The sequence below is a fragment of the Lissotriton vulgaris genome, chromosome 1_1, assembly GCF_964263255.1.
Source record: "Lissotriton vulgaris chromosome 1_1, aLisVul1.2, whole genome shotgun sequence".
Taxonomy (NCBI): domain Eukaryota; kingdom Metazoa; phylum Chordata; class Amphibia; order Caudata; family Salamandridae; genus Lissotriton; species Lissotriton vulgaris.
Window position 1 is genome coordinate 1138989819 of NC_141685.1, and position 15907 is coordinate 1139005725.

General features: G+C 40.6%; 1 protein-coding gene across 1 annotated transcript in view; it reads right to left on the reverse strand.

Annotated features, from left to right (window-relative positions):
* Window positions 1-14045, reverse strand: part of NABP2 (nucleic acid binding protein 2) — a 172317-nt gene extending 158272 nt beyond the window's left edge. The window contains exons 1-3 of the mRNA XM_086963861.1: window positions 13845-14045; window positions 13686-13717; window positions 12317-12545 (exon numbers count right to left, since the gene is read on the reverse strand). The gene's annotated coding sequence lies outside the window, so the exon portion shown is untranslated. The remainder of the gene's footprint in view (window positions 1-12316; window positions 12546-13685; window positions 13718-13844) is intronic.
* Between the last annotated feature and the right edge of the window lie 1862 nt (window positions 14046-15907).

Consider the following 15907-nt stretch of genomic DNA (forward strand, 5'->3'; position numbering starts at 1 on the left):
GTGCACACCAGTTAACCGTGAAATTAGATATCCAAGCACCAGAGGAGGGCATAACCTGGTATGAGGATACAATAAGGGATATGGTGGAATGCCTCAGGATAAAATTAAAACTGGGTAATCGTAAAGTAGTAAATAATGTGAAACCATACCCCAGTAGTACCTTCCATTGGTTCGATGATGAATGTCGGAAGCTAAAGGCTAGTATTAGAAAACAGGAGAGATACTTAAGTGTAAATTATAGTGATGAAGCGGTAATAGAACTTAAGAAACTAAAAATACAATATAAGGCCACTGTTAGAGATAAAAAAGGACTTTTAAGGACAAATGTTGGGGGAATTTACTTGAGACAATTGAAGAAAAGAATGTGAGAGGCTTTTGGAAGTTAATTCAGGAATGTACGGGGAAAGTCTCAGGAACCCTACACTGCTCGGTGCCAGAGACCAAGTGGGTGACATATCTGGAAGAAATCTATGGTATATGGCCAGACAGGGAGGGAAGAATGGCCAATGATTGGCCTGGAATAAGGGAAGAAATTAAAGTTCACTTCTCCCCAGATGCCATTAGAGGTATAATAAAGAGACTAAACCTAACACGGGCTGCAGGACCTGACAATTTGCCAGCAATTATAATAAAAACGAATATAGATTGGTGGGCGGAGTTTTTTTCTAATATGTATCAAGAAATCCTAAACACAGGCAAGTTCCCAGATAATTGGAAAGGAGCAATTGTCAGGCCAATACACAAGAAAGGCTATGTAAACTCTCCAAAAAACTACCGCCTAATAAACCTGTTGGATATAGGAGAAAAGGTATTTTCTAAAGCAATTCTGGGTATATTAAAGGACTGGGTGGACAACAAACACATAGTACCACCAGAACAGGGGGGGTTCAAAGAAGGCCACTCAACGGTTGACCACTGTTTTGCTCTTTGGTCCATTGCACGGACGTCGATCGATCAGGGGGGAAAATTATTCGCCTGCTTCGTGGACTTCCGTGCAGCTTTCGACCTGGTGGACCGGGAGCAACTGTGGTCAACATTGGTTGGGTATGAAATACAGGGTGACCTGCTAGCTCAAATCAAAGAAAACTGGGCACAGATAATTCTGGATAAGGAGGGAGGATTGACGAAGAGAATACCAATTGGGAACGGTTTAAGGCAGGGATGTGTACTTGCCCCCCTACTATTCTCTCTGTTCTTACCTGAACTACCTCAAAAATTAAGAGAGGTTAGAGGGGCAAACCCAAAACTAGGAGGAAACCAGATATCATGCCTCCTCTATGCTGATGATCTGGTAATTATGGATCAGACGGAGATTGGGCTCCAAAGAAAATTAAATCGATTCAAAGAATACTGTACTACCAAAAAACTCGTAGTAAACATGGAGAAAACAAAAGTTGTTTGCTTTGGAAGGAGAAAAACAAAGTTCTCTTTGTACCTGGGCACAGTATTGCTTGAGAGGGTAGCCGATTATAGATATCTGGGAATGTGGTTCTCTAGTACCCTGAAATGGTATACTCATTTACAAGCTTTAAAAATGAGGGCATTGGCTCAGTGAAAGGTTTAAAAAGATTTAACAATACTTATGGAGAAATGTCGGACAGACCGGTCCTGAAAGCCTATCAAGCAATGGTGCCCCCCCAATTCTTGTATGGAGCCGAAGTTATTTATTTAAGCGTTAAGACCTCCTGGGATAGAGAGGAGGGAAATATATTAAAAAGTCTATTCGTACTGCCTAAATCTTCTATGGTACAGGCGGCCAGACTTGAGCTGGGAATTACCTCGTGGGCGATAAACGCCTGTATGGCCCTTGTACGATTCTGGCAGCGATTGGGAGCAGATGAGCTCCTCAAAATCTCCCAGTGGGCCAAAGTGGAAATTACAAAGATGTAAAGATGAGGTTTTCCAAGAATGAGTAATCCAAAGGAAGCAGTAGATTAGAAGAATGGATTTATTTAAGTAAATAAGCAGAACACCACGGGAGTGCGTCCTTCCTCTCCGGGCCATGAACAGCAACTGACAAAGGAAACTGTCCATGCCAGAGAGTTAGATCGCCCTCACGAGAATGCATATTCAAACATCAATACATAACATAACATTAGACTTCATGCACACCTAACAGGAAGTGTGCGCATGAAGTCGGACTTTGAAGGAAAACATGCGCGCATGCAAATGCGCGTGTAGTTTAATACTGACTTGCGCTCGTGTGAGAGCGCGTGTAACACATGTGCACATATTACATCACCCTTCCCCTTTCATAAACAAATGAAGACAGTTAAGATAAATAAAAATCTTTGTACCTAGAAGGAAAGGAGCAATTACGTGTTGGTCTTGCTTGATCAGTACACACAACATCAGTACTAAAGGAAATAGTTGACGGTATTGGATCCTGACACTGTTCAAGTTGATCATGAGGAAACTCATTTTGTACAGTTATAAGTTCAGGCTCAAAAATAGGTTCAAGAGGAAACTCTTTTCGCACACCTAAATCCTCCAAAAAATGTGAAAAGTGTAAATCATCAGTTAAGACCTCTTTTCTATCAATTATCATTCTTGCTTGATCTGGCGTTAAGTTCACCAAAACTCTCTTACTCCACCAACCTTTTTGCCCAAGAAACAAAGAGCCCTTTGAAGTTTTCAACACCTGTACTGGAAGAGAAAACCTGGAAAGGCCTTTCTTTACTTTCATCGGAGACTTGATCAAAACCCAATCTCCTATTACAAAATCAGAATCAGTTTTACATTTCTTACCATCATAATTTTTTTTCTGAGCAGCTTGCTTGAAAGACACACTCTTGAGCATTCTTTCTTTGTCCTTACAAACCAAACATGAGTTGTCACCTTTCTTTAAATCCTTGATCCAAGAAGGACACAAGGTACCATTTGGATCCCTTTTTCTTAAAAGTCTAAAGGGGGAAACTCCAGAGGTCGTGTGTGGGGTAGTGAGATATGCCCAAAGTTTCTTTTTTAGAAATACATCCACAGGAACCCTCTCAGCTAAAGCTGTCTGTATTCCTTCTTTTATGACCCTATTCATGCGTTCGACTAAACCATTAGCTGCTGGAGAATACAAAGCAACCTTCAAATGCTTGATGTCGTGAGACAAAAAAAATGTTTCCATACTTGTCGAGGTAAAATGAGAACCATTGTCAGTTACTACCTCCTTGGGAAAACCCTCAGTCATAAAAATTCTAGATAAAAAGTTGATCACAGCACTAGAAGAAGCTGAAGAACAAAACTCAAACTCCACCCACTTTGAGTAATAGTCAACCAATACCAAGATGTACTTTTTATCATTGGGAAGTAGATCAAAGGGGCCTGCAAAATCTACTGCAACTTTCAACCAAGCTTCTTCAGGCGTTGGTACGTTGTGTAACGGAAGTTTTGCAATCTTCCAGTGCTTGTCTGAGACCAGACATGTGCTACAAGCATTTACCCATTTGGTAACATCAGACTCTAGGGCAGGCCACCAAAAACTTTCTTTCAATCTTCTAGCTGTCGCACCTATACCTAAATGGCCCTCATGCGCTATGTCAAAAATTCTTTTCCGTAAAGAAAAAGGAGGTACAGCTAAGTCTCCACGCACAACTAAATCCTCAACTATAGATAGTTCTTCACTAACTTGTGCAAAAGATTTTAGTGGAGATGGTAATGACCTCTCTTTAGGCCAGCCAGTTAAAATCATATTCTTAACAGCTAGAAGCGTAGAATCTTCTGCAACCGCTTTTAACCAATCATCTTTTGTTATGTGAGGAAGATCAGTGATAACATCCTCTATGGTGGCAACCACACATTCCACGTCATCAAACCTTGAAGGCAAAAAGTCATCCTTTAAGGACAGTCTTGACAAACAATCCGCTCTGCCATTTCGACCACCCGGGATATACTTGATAATAAAATTGTACTCATGTAGGCGTGATAATAATCTTACCAACCTTGAGGAAGCTTTACCCGTTCCATTGCCTGATAGTAAATGAATTAGGGGTTTGTGGTCTGACAGAATATCGAATTGTGTACCCCAAATAAAAGTCCTAAACTTTTCCACAGCCCAAGTGCAAGCCAAAGCCTCCCTCTCTATTGTGCTATAGTTAGATTCAGCAATAGAGAGGGATCTGGAAGAGAAACCAACAGTGTTCTCTTTCCCATTCACCCATTGGGATAAGACAGCTCCTAAACCTTTTTGGCTCGCATCCACCGCTAGTATGCATTTGTAACCAGGTGAAAATGGTGATAACGCAGGAGCCTGAAGAATTAACTTTTTAATTAATTCAAAGGCATTCTGTGCATCATCATTCCATGTAAACTGAATGTTTTTCTTCAATAGGAGGCGTAATGGTTGAACCACCTGGGCGTAGTTGGAAATGAATCTAGAATAATATTCTGTCATTCCCAGAAATGACCTAAGCAGATCTTTGGTATTGGGAATAGCTACTTCATCAATGGCCTTTGTAAGAGAAAATTTGGGACTGATTCCAGAAGCTGAGATGGTATGCCCCAAATAATCTAGTGACTGAACCATAAATTTGCACTTATCTGTACCAAGTGTAACTCCAAATTCCTTAAATTTCTCAAGTACTTTCCTTAGGGTAGTAACGTGTTCATTTCTGTTTTTTGAGTAAATAAGGACATCATCCTGGTAAGCCTGAACTGAAGCAATACCAGCTAACATGTGATCCATGAACCTCTGGAACACGCTCGCCGCAGAGGCTAAACCAAAGGGTAACCTAAGATATTTAAATGCACCAAAAGGTGTTATAAAGGTTGTCAGGTCAGTAGAAGGAGTGGACAAAGGAATTTGATGGTATGCTGATTTCAAATCCAGGATAGAAAAACATGTGGAGCCTGCAATATTCGATAAAAGATCTTGAATTTTGGGCAGTGGATGGCAGTCTACCACTATATTTTTGTTAAGTGAGCGTAGGTCAGCACACAAACGAATCGAATTATCTTTTTTCCGCACAATAACAATGGGACTCACCCATTCAGAGGAGTCTGTAGGAGTTATGATCCCTTCTTCCACCAATTTATCAAGTAAAATTTTTAGATCGGTTCTCACGCTCAAGGGAATGGGCCTAGCTTTATGTACAATGGGAATAGCATTCTCTTTTAACTTTATAAAATGTTCTACCTTGGTAATCTTACCAATGCGTGATGTGAACACATCTGCAAATTCATTTAAAATTTTACCTGTGAAAGAAGAAGCATCATTTGTTTCAGAACTATCTATGACATCAATAGTAACACTATCTATGACATCAATAGCAACATCATTATTGATTTGAATGGGATTTTCAGAACCAGGGACTAATTTTAAGCCCATCTTGGCTAAATCTTGCCATCCAATAATGAGTTTACCTTTAAGTGCAACATAAACTTTCGTTGAAATTTTTCTCCCAAAACCAGACACAAACTCAATGAAATACCCATACATTACAATTTTTTTACCCGTATAACCTTTGGGAATGATATCCAATTCCTCTAATACTTTACCGGGCCAGTGTTTCTCAAACAAAGTGTCAGAAATGATCGTGACTGGTGCTCCAGAGTCACCCATCATTTCTAATTTTAAATCACCAATAATGAATTCAGTTAACGGTTCTTTGACCTTTTTCTCTGAAGAAGAATTTAAATCTACAATATCAATGTCAACAGACAGCATCATTCTTTCCATACTATTAGAAAGAATGAGACCATGTTCAGTAGAGTCTTCATTTGATTACAAAAGAGCGACCTACCCTGGGCAAAAGAGACAAGAGCATCAATAAGGAATGCTTACAGGGTGCTCGATTTGAAGGTCTGCCCGCTAAAAGATCATACAATAATAGGTAAGAAAGAACTAAGGCTTCAAGGAACCGATATGTCCCGCACTTATGACCGGGAGTACCTTTCACAAAAAAGCTCGGTATCCCACATGAGATCTGCATGGGAGCTTGACCAACATTTTCCGTAAGTGGACCGACTACCAAATCATGGACTAAAGCGGGAAGTCCTAAAAATGAGAATTGGAATAAACCCATGTTACACGAATAATGGAGCTCGAAATCAAATGATAAGTTGTAACGGGATCTGCACTTGCACTTCAGGCACTACCTGTAATATTATACACATTTTATTGGATTGTATGTGGTTTTTAGATTTACGAAAGGAGTTTTTATGCCCGATTTAAAAAAATTATAATATCACAGATAGGATGCAAGCCGCTAAATTGTTGATGGAAATGGAGAACTTGGATATAGCCTGTGCCTTGGGGAAATATATGAAAAAAGTTAAGGTGTTCCTCGATTGCTCTGAGTAAGATCTGACAATAGAAGTCTCCGACATTAAACAAGTGTGAAACAACTAGTGTTTAAAACAGTGTTGCATGATTAAGGAGGCGTTGTATAGGTACGAATTAAGTTTTTTCAGTTAAATTAATCGTTATAATACTCCGATTTTAAAATGATAGTTAAAGTATACGTATATATCAAGTGGTAAGATGCTTATTGATACCGCCATGCTATGTATTATTGTGTTTTTATTACTTTTATGGTTGTAAAAAACCAAATAAAGTTTGTTTTTGACTGACTGACTGAAATACGGAATAAGATCCACCAGCTGAATTCCTTCCACAACAGAATACTTTTAGGGTTTCCGATATTCGGTTTAAACAGATAAAAAGAATGAGAATGGGAAAGTTATTTCCAAGAAAGTTAATTATGCCCTTGTGTTTAAAATGCACTTCTAATAGTTAAATTAGCAGATTGCTGGTCTAGTAAAGCCATCCATGTCAACCATGGCTGCCCAGCTTGGTGGTGGCACCTGTTCAGGTGCTGTGCTTGGCAACAAAAGCCATAGAGTTCAACCATTAAATAAGGCTAGAATGCAGTAGATCATGTTCTCATGGTCAAGCCCCGCCTTCCATCCCGCAGCACGTGCACTAGTACCACGCAACAAAGGTATGGACATGTCGCTGAGCTGCGCATCAGCAGGAGCCTGGCACCTGCAGTGGGTTTATAACTGGAGGCCATAGCCATGCAGTTGAAGGCAGTAATCTTCCCAGTTTCAGACACAGCCTTTGCGCGAGGTGATGCTCCTCACAGCAGGGTAGTCTCCATCCTGGAGCACACCGAAAGAGGGACTAAGAGGTGCGAACTAGCTGCATCTGTTTGTGACAGCCACCAAGATAGTGACCAAAAAGAAGACAAAAGCCTGGTTTTTCGTAAAAGACCCTTCTCACTCTGAACAACAGAGACTGCAGTCCCCTTCAGCCCTACCATTCAAGTGGCAGTGCTACTAGATGGACAAGACAGGAGCCACTCTTAGCAAAAAGTCAAAATCGAATTTCTGTAGCAGCCTTGTCTCCTTTATCCTAACTTCACTGTCTAGGACTCATTCCCTCCAGCATCTCTTCAGATACATATTCACTGTCTGCGAAGATTACATCTCACCCATATTGTGCAGAGGAACAGGCCAAAGGCTTTCAAAATGGAACCAACAGGCCTCCATCACGCCACTTCTCTAAAACATGCATTAGGTATACTACAATGGTTGCATACACACAACACACAGCTGGATAGGATTAAGTGACCGTGCATAAATCTAATTGCACATTGGTGAGATGCTCTCAATAGTGCTAAATAGCTGATTTTTAGTGAGTGAGTTAAAGCAACTTTAATTACAGAATAGTAAGGAAAGATCTTTAAATGAGACTTTTTCTATTTTGGTGCCAACTCCCTCTGCATAGCAAATAGACCATGTACCAAGATCTGGATACACCAGCCTATATTTAAAAGTGCTGCCTTAAGCTTGGAGCACAGCAGGCTTAGGCTCTCGTTGTTTGAATGATGCATGCATTTCAGATTAACATGTTTAAGTTGTCTGCCCTGCATATGGAGCACTATTTATGTTGTTTCTTTCTACATCTTACATCCTCTGATTGCTTGCTATCTCAGAAAGTCTTCTCCCACTATACCCCAAAACCCTGCATGAAAAATTGACTTTGACTTTTTTCCACTTGATTTCTCTCCTTTCTTTTTCCAGAGTGACCCACTTCTTACCTTCTATCCTCTGCAGGTCTTCTATTTCTCAGTATAGCCTTGTCTAGTTCCATGTCTGTCTGCCTCAATCCTTCTTTCGTAATTATGCAATTGGCTAATATCTCATTTCATAGATCACAACCTCTCCTCTTGAAAACTCTATCCCTGCAACCTAACATTACTTAATTCCCACAATCCTATTTATCTTATCAACTATTCACCTGAAACCACATAGCCCCCACTAACAAAGTGGCGTGGAGTGGCACAGAGGGAGTTGCATAGAGAAGAGTATAGTTTCATCCAATGTATGGGCGTGGAGTAGAATGGAGTGTTGTATAGAGTTGAGTATTGTGCCATAGAGTGTTGTGCCATAGAGTGTAGTGTGGAAGAGTGTCATGGAGTAGGGTAGGATGGCATAGATTGGCATGGAGTAAAGTGCGGTAAAGTAGAGTGCTGTAGAGCGCAGGGCCATAGAGAGGAGGAGAGTAGTGTAGCATTGAGTGGAGTGGAGGGTTGTAGAGTGGAGTGGCAAAGAGTGGAATAAAGTGGAGTAAAGTCTCGTACACATTGTGGAGTGGAGTGGTTTAAAGTGCCATGGAGTGGTGTAGAGTGGACTGGTGTAGTGTTGGAGTGGAGAGGTATTGAGTGGAGAGTCATAGAAGGAGGGGTGTAGAGTGGAATATCGCAGAGTGGAATGTCATAGAGTGGAGTGACAGAGTAGAGTGGAGTAAGTAGGATGGAGAAGAGTGGCGCAGAGTGGAGTAGACTGTTGTGGAGTGGCATAGACTGGCGTAGCATGTCATAGAGTACAGTAGCATGGAGTAGAGAAAAGTGTTGTAGAGTGGGGTGTCTAAAAGTGGAGGTGCATAGAATGGAGGGACAGAGTGGTGAGGCATAGAATGGAGTGGTGTAGAGTAGTGTGTCATGGAGTGTAGTAAAGTGTCACAGAATGGAGTGGCATAGAGTTGAGTGTCATAAGTTGTCATAAGGTAGAGAGGAGTAGAGTGTCAAGGAGCGGAGTAATGTAGAGTGGAAGTTGTAGAGTGGAGTAACGACTTAGAATGGAGAAAAATGGAGTGCCGTAAGGTGGGGTAGAGTTGAATGGAGTAAAGTGTCATACAGTTTTAAAGTGTCATACTCTGTTCATCACCACCCCCTTTTCTGAATCATACAGTTTTAAAGTAGCATGGAGTGTAGTAGAGTGGAGTGGTGTAGTGTAGTGTTGTAGAGTGTCATAGAGTGGAATGTTGTAGAGTGGGGTAAAGTGTAGTGTCGTAGGAAGGAGTAGAGTGGGCTAGAGTGAAGTTGTCAGGTCCCCCACTAGACGTGTCCCTAAAGCAGCGCAAAGAGACAGTAAGAACAAGGGGTTAATGTTGGCAGCAATCACACAATTGCAGAAACTACATGAGAAGCAAGGCAAGAAGCAACATGGATGCCAGTGATCCCTTAAGCTTGGTATGGTTAGCGTTCTAGCTGATTTACCAAGTTGGACTCAAGCAGGTGAAGCACGTGTGGAACTACGCACTTCACCTGAGCCTTTGGAGTAGCAGGACGTGTATCCTAGTGCGGCGCGTAGTTCAGGGAAATATTGCGTCGCGTGAAAACCAGAGTTTGTTGCAGCGTTTACTAGAAGAACCTCCGAGAAGTAAGACTGTTCCGAATTATTACGAACTATCCGTGTTGTGAGAGAATTAATGTGCACTCGATTTTTCTGAAGTTTTCCTTAACCTAGTCAGCGCAGTTAGAAGCAAGCTTCCGACGAAGAGAACAAGACAGAATAAGAGTTTTCGAAAGCTTGTATTGCGTTTTTTCCTTTAGTACTATTTAGTCTTCTTCGCACATGCTCTTAGTGACTCCGCTTCACTTGAGGTTGCGCAGTTTAAACAGAGGCGTACTTAGAGAATAAAGATTCTGAGACGTAAGAGCATTCGTGAAGTGAGTGTCGAGGTCGACACTAGCGATAACAAAACATAACATTATCCAGTGAATGGAGTGTGGTGGTTGTGAAGATAACAGCCGTCAACTCCAGCATTAAACTACAGCTTAGGTGAAATAAGGACTCCCTCTGCAGCGGCTTCTTGGTAAAACATAGGTGAGAGTAGAACTCAGAAGGCAAAAGAACTAGACATATAATAAGAGAAGAATACTTTATAGAAATCAATTGCATTTGTCATTACAGCCAGGAAAGAGCCAAAAGAAAAGATAATAAAAGAAGAGAGGAATAGGCACACTGAATACTGGGTATGTGTATGAATAGAAATGATAATAAAGAAAGAGTAGAATTGTAAGCAGATAAATGCAAGTGTGACTTTATTTTACAGCAAGAAACTGTCAGAAGGAAGAAAACACAGAATACACGTCAGAGAGGAAGAAGAACTCAGACACAGAATCCTCATTAGAAGAAAGAAGAAAATTGTGTGCATTCTCTTCTCTGTCCAATTCCCCTTTCCCCAGGAGGGCTCTGCTGGCAGCTCATTTATAACTTCTGTGAGCGGCTGGGGAGTTTTTTTGCGGAGTTGGGAGCTAGCGTCATTCTGCTCCTGTGTTGTGTGCCAGCGGGAAGAGCAGCTGGTTCTGACAGAAGTGGTGTACTGTCATTAAGTAGAGTGATGTAGATGCGTGGAGTAAATTGGCTTAGAGTTTCATAGAGTAAAGTGTGATATTGTAGAGTGGGGTGGCATACAGTGGAGTAGAGTCAAGTGATGTAGAGTGGAATAGAGCGTTGTGGAGTGGCGTAGAGTACAGTGGAATAGTGTGGAGTGGGGTAAAGTGGAGTATGCATGGTGTGACAGTGCACTGCCATTACAGACATCACATTTTCAATTGAAATTACCATTACATTTGCACAGACATCCAGTTTTACTGTTAAACTATACAGCACACAAACGATAATGTGTGGCAATGGCATCACCTAATGCATTGACTTGTTTTAATGGTATTCAAATATTTGTTTCCAGCACACTCAGAAAAAAATCTTAATTTGTGCTTTCCTAATGGTGATATATTCTGAAACACTTGCACAGTTTATTTACTGACATTTTAACTTTGTTGTGCACTAGAAAAAAAGCCTTTAGCAACTAAGGAGAGTGGAGTGTTGTAGAGAGTAGTAGAGTGGCCTAGAGTGAAGTGGTGCAGAGTGACGTAGAGTGGAGTGGGATAGAGTGGAGTGTTGTGGAATGACAGAGTGGTGTAGTGTGGTGTAGAGTAGAGTTGAGAGGCATAGAATGGAGTATAGAGGTTTAGAGTGTAGTAGAGATGCATAGAGTGGAGTAGAGTAGCATAGAATGGAGTTGTCGTAGAATTGAGTGTGAATAGAATGGCAGAGTGGAGTAGGCTGACGTAGAGTCGAGTGCGTAGAGTTCAGTATGCGTGGTGTGGTAGTCCACTGACATTACAGAAAACACATTTTTAAATGAAATATCCATTACATCTGCAAAGACATACAGTTTTACTGATAAAACTATAGAGCGCACAAACCATAAAATGTGGAAATGGCATCACCTTGTGTATTGATTTGTTTTGATTATATTAAAATATTTGTTTCCAGTACACTTCAAAATTACAATAAAATCTGCTTCCTTTATATTTTCCTAATTCTTATATATTCTGAAATATTTGCACAATTAATTTACAGACATTTACATTTTGGTGTGTGCTATGAAAAAGGCATTTATTAAATATTAAAATAAATTTGAAGACAGCACAGTACTCAAAGGTGTCACAGTGCTAGCAAAACCCAGGTGCTGCGACAGAGGTAGGTAGAGCAAATGAAAGAAGACAAGCAAACCCTACATGAATCAATGAGAAAAAAGCCATCCCCTTTTGCACTAAAGATCCAGAGGAAGGGTTTTTGTCTAATTACGGAAAGATATTAGGCACGCTGCCCTATAAACGCATGAGTTCTAAAATGATGTACAATCTATATGGAGCAGCTAGGAGAGGGGATAAGCCCTATATCCCCAATTGTGTGTGGGTGAAAATCCTCACTGAACAAGCAAAACGGAAACCTAGGCACACATAAATAGTAAGTTTACACAGTATGTATAAGTAAGAGCTACAGTGCAAAGTACATGAAACGAAAAGGAAATTGTCTTTGCAGATGTTGAGTGACGTTCTGCCTTTTAATTTTTGCCATCCCCTTTTGCACCCTAGATTGTCAGGTGAATCCTCTCACTTTGAAGCCAGAGAAAGAAAAGTAAACACCAACCTCCCTCAGAAGACAGAGTTTGACATTTGACTAACTCAAGCTGGACAGCCTAAAACAAAGGCAGCACATAGAAAGCAAGCAAATTTGAGTTACTAACCAGAAAGCCAATGGTAATCAATAGACGGAATACATTCTTAGGTCAGCTTTCTGATTGTCCCCAAGATGTCTTTAGCGAAAGGTAGGCTTTGAACTAAAAAGCACAGACAGGTCTTCCAACTACAAACATGACCCTTCCATAGGCTCCAGAGAGGGGACACCATCTCTTTATGTGGGAGGCAGTCCTCAACCATCAGTGAAGCGGCTCCAAAGAATGAGTGCAGGGTGGCCTTTGAAACAAAAGATAGATGCAGTTACTGGTGAATCACTTTCAACCCCTTTGATAAAAAGCAATCAATAATTCTGCATCAAACCCACCTGCTCGGTGGAAAGGGAATCTGGCGGCTATGACTGATGTGAGGAACAAACATTAAGGCAATAAATTAATGTAGTATAGGCAGTCTACTCAATGCAACCCTCTTCCAGAGGTGCCAGTCTTGGTTAAGTGGGTATCCTTTATAGTGGAATATTCTTTTTTTGTTGTCGCAGTTTTATATAAGACAAGTTCGGCACAAAGGTATTGGAGCCCTTGACATGAGCACCAGCGACATTACACAAGGACACATTCATTTTTGTGTGTGTTTTTATGCACAGGGATATTTTGCGATTTGCCCAGAATCACAAGATGTGGAGCAGACGCAGAGATTTAAACCCGATTCAAAGTTGGCAGCTCTAGCCATTACACCACACCAATGGCTAATCTTATTTAAAAAACAAAAGAGCCAATATGGAAACCGTAGTTAATCTGTCAAGAAATGGTGGAAGGCTATGCGGTAGGGTAATTCACACAAAAAGTATCCAGGAGTCAGAAGCACGCTCTAATCACAGACAACCGTTGGCATGACAAAAAAAGGGATTGTGAACTAAATGTAATTGGATTAAACTAAGGCAACACGTGATACCATATAAACAAATGTACGTGCGACACATACCCAAGGTGAGAATTTTCCCATCAGTTGTCGATCTGTTCCACCACTTTACATCATTTGGGTTCTCCTTACCCAGGAGTTAGTGTGCACACAGTCACACAAGTTGGAAAAGAGGACCGTGAGAGTAAGAAGACTCTACATTTTGTCTAATGAGTGGTGTCAGTGTGATGTTACAACTGAAAAAAGCAGTGCAAGTGAAATAATTAGTGAAGTGAATAAAATTAGGTGAGACTGAGTAGAAGGGAAAGCTTTAATATTTTCTCCCAGCTCCCTAAACGTAAAAACAATAGTGAGGTAGCAGATTTGACAGAATATCCGCTCAGCGAGTGGTCAACATGTTTCTGCATATGAGGAAAAAGTGCCTCTGCATTCATAAGGACCTAGGTGTTGCTACTGCTGTTCAATATAGTGAAAAATAAAGATAAAAAGGAATCATATCACCTGTTCGTCAGGTACAGATCCTCCGCCACAATCTAGAAGTAGTCATGTCAACAAGAAAAGAAAGTGAGAAGAAACAGAAATTTTTCGAAAAAATACACTCATCAGTAGTGTTATTTCTGTGATCATGGCATTGCATTTAGTTAGCATGATATCACTCACCCAGTTTCTGTGGGGATAGCGCCTCACCTCACCTGGCTGCAGCTCAGGTAATTGAGGAGCACCGCTCTGTTATGAAAAGATACACAATTGTAAAAACATTCCACCGTTTGTCCCATAGGGAAGTAAAATCCACATTAATGACTAGTATACTGAGACACCTAGAGTGGTATTTAGTGTCAGAGAACACGTCTGTTTAACCTCAGTATTCATAAACTCCCTGTGTTTTTATTCAGGAAAAGACTCCGATGGTCACAAGATGTTATGCTGTCTGTGCTCAAAAGCGAATTAATTATTCCAGCCACGAGGAGGGGCCGTGTATATAGCACACACATGAACAAATATTAGCTTGCATTTTGACATTTAGTTTCTCCTTAAATATCAGACAGGAGGCGTCTGAAAAGCTGTGTCGGTGTCAGTCGCAAGCATAGGACCAGGTTTTACGCTACTTATGGGTAGGGTGCCTTTGTTAAGCTCTTCCTCCAAATACTAAAAAAGTGTTTGTATTGCACTTTTTGGCTTGTGACTTAGCTTATAATCAATACAACAGGACTGAGTTGGTTATGGTAGAAAGCCAATGGTTGTGGCTATAGTCCTGATCTGTTTATCTGGAAGTGTTATAATGAAGGCAGTAAGCCTGACATTTGTTGTTAAAAAGCATGTTAATGTCAATCCATTTAAGGGTGGATCGATATTACTCTTTATAAAAACCTGCAGAGAGGGATTTTGTTACATGGAATCTCACAGATTACTGTAGTAGGCAATGGTTTTGGTGTTAGTTACAAAAAGAGATACTGTGGATATAGAAGACTTGTTGCTTGAGAATCCTTTTAGGCCAGTTTAGGTAATTTGGTTAGCTAATGGTAATTCTGTATACCTTTGTAAGTTTTGGATTGTGTGCCTCTTGGCAGCTTTTTAGGACAGCTCATGCTCAAAGGAGTGGGCCTGAATTGACAATGGTGATAAACTGTATGGGAAAAGTTATGTCCGATGCATAGGTATAATCTGTTTATTAAATAAGTTATGAGAAAGGCAGAAAACCTAGTTTATGTACTGTGAAAAACAACTGTTAAAGCATGTAGGCTTTTAACAGTGGATTGTTATCACGTTGTGTATCAGGACAGAGAGGTATTTTGTTACATATAATCCCACAGAATACCGTAGGAGGCAAAGGTTTTGGTGTTGGCCACCCACTTGGACAAACCCAGGGAGTTTTCACTATTATCACTCTTATCGATAAACAGTTGTATATTGTTTTGCAAACTCTACTTTGGTATATATTTGTGATTTTTTAACTGATTACATGATGGTTGCTAGTTTATGCACTTTTGAATATGGCTGTGTTGGTTATGGTATCAAGCTGATGGTAAAGGCTATAGGCACACAGCAAGAATGCCTTTCTTTGAGCCGCCCCTGACACCAACAAAGAATAATTTTTGAACCAGTCGAAGATCTTGTCTTGCTGTGAGGCAACTTATGTTCCGGCAAAAGGAAGGATTGAGGAAGGTAATGTGCAGCCATTAGCCTACTACCTACAGTCTGTGTGTCAACCTAAAACCATGGCAATCATAGTGCTGACAATGTCTTTCTGGGCTCAAGGAATGCGACTGGAAACCAGTGCAGTCCTCATAAACCAGGACATCTGGTTATCATAGATTAGCCTCGTATATCAACGATAAGTAAACACAAATTGTGACTACATTAATCTTACTCATCCCCACTTCTCTCCATGTGTAAGCACAGCTTCTTGGTAGATGCCAATATTTGGGACTTGATAAGGGGGATATTTACATTAAAAAAAAAACTGAGAACAATTTTCTGATTAACTTACTTTTTGTAGATTTCTCTGAACGGGAGAACGTTTTAAGTGGGAGAAAGCTATTATAAAGCTTTCAAGGCTTAAAAAGATCAGGTTGCTCTTGTCAGAACCTGGAAGGTTGACATATATGATCAAGGTTTGCTGCAACACATTTTAAGCACCCTTCATAAACAGCATCAAAACTCTTCCCGCCTAGGGCACCCTATAAAGCCTCATTTTATTAACTAAGTGCACTGAATAAAGGTAT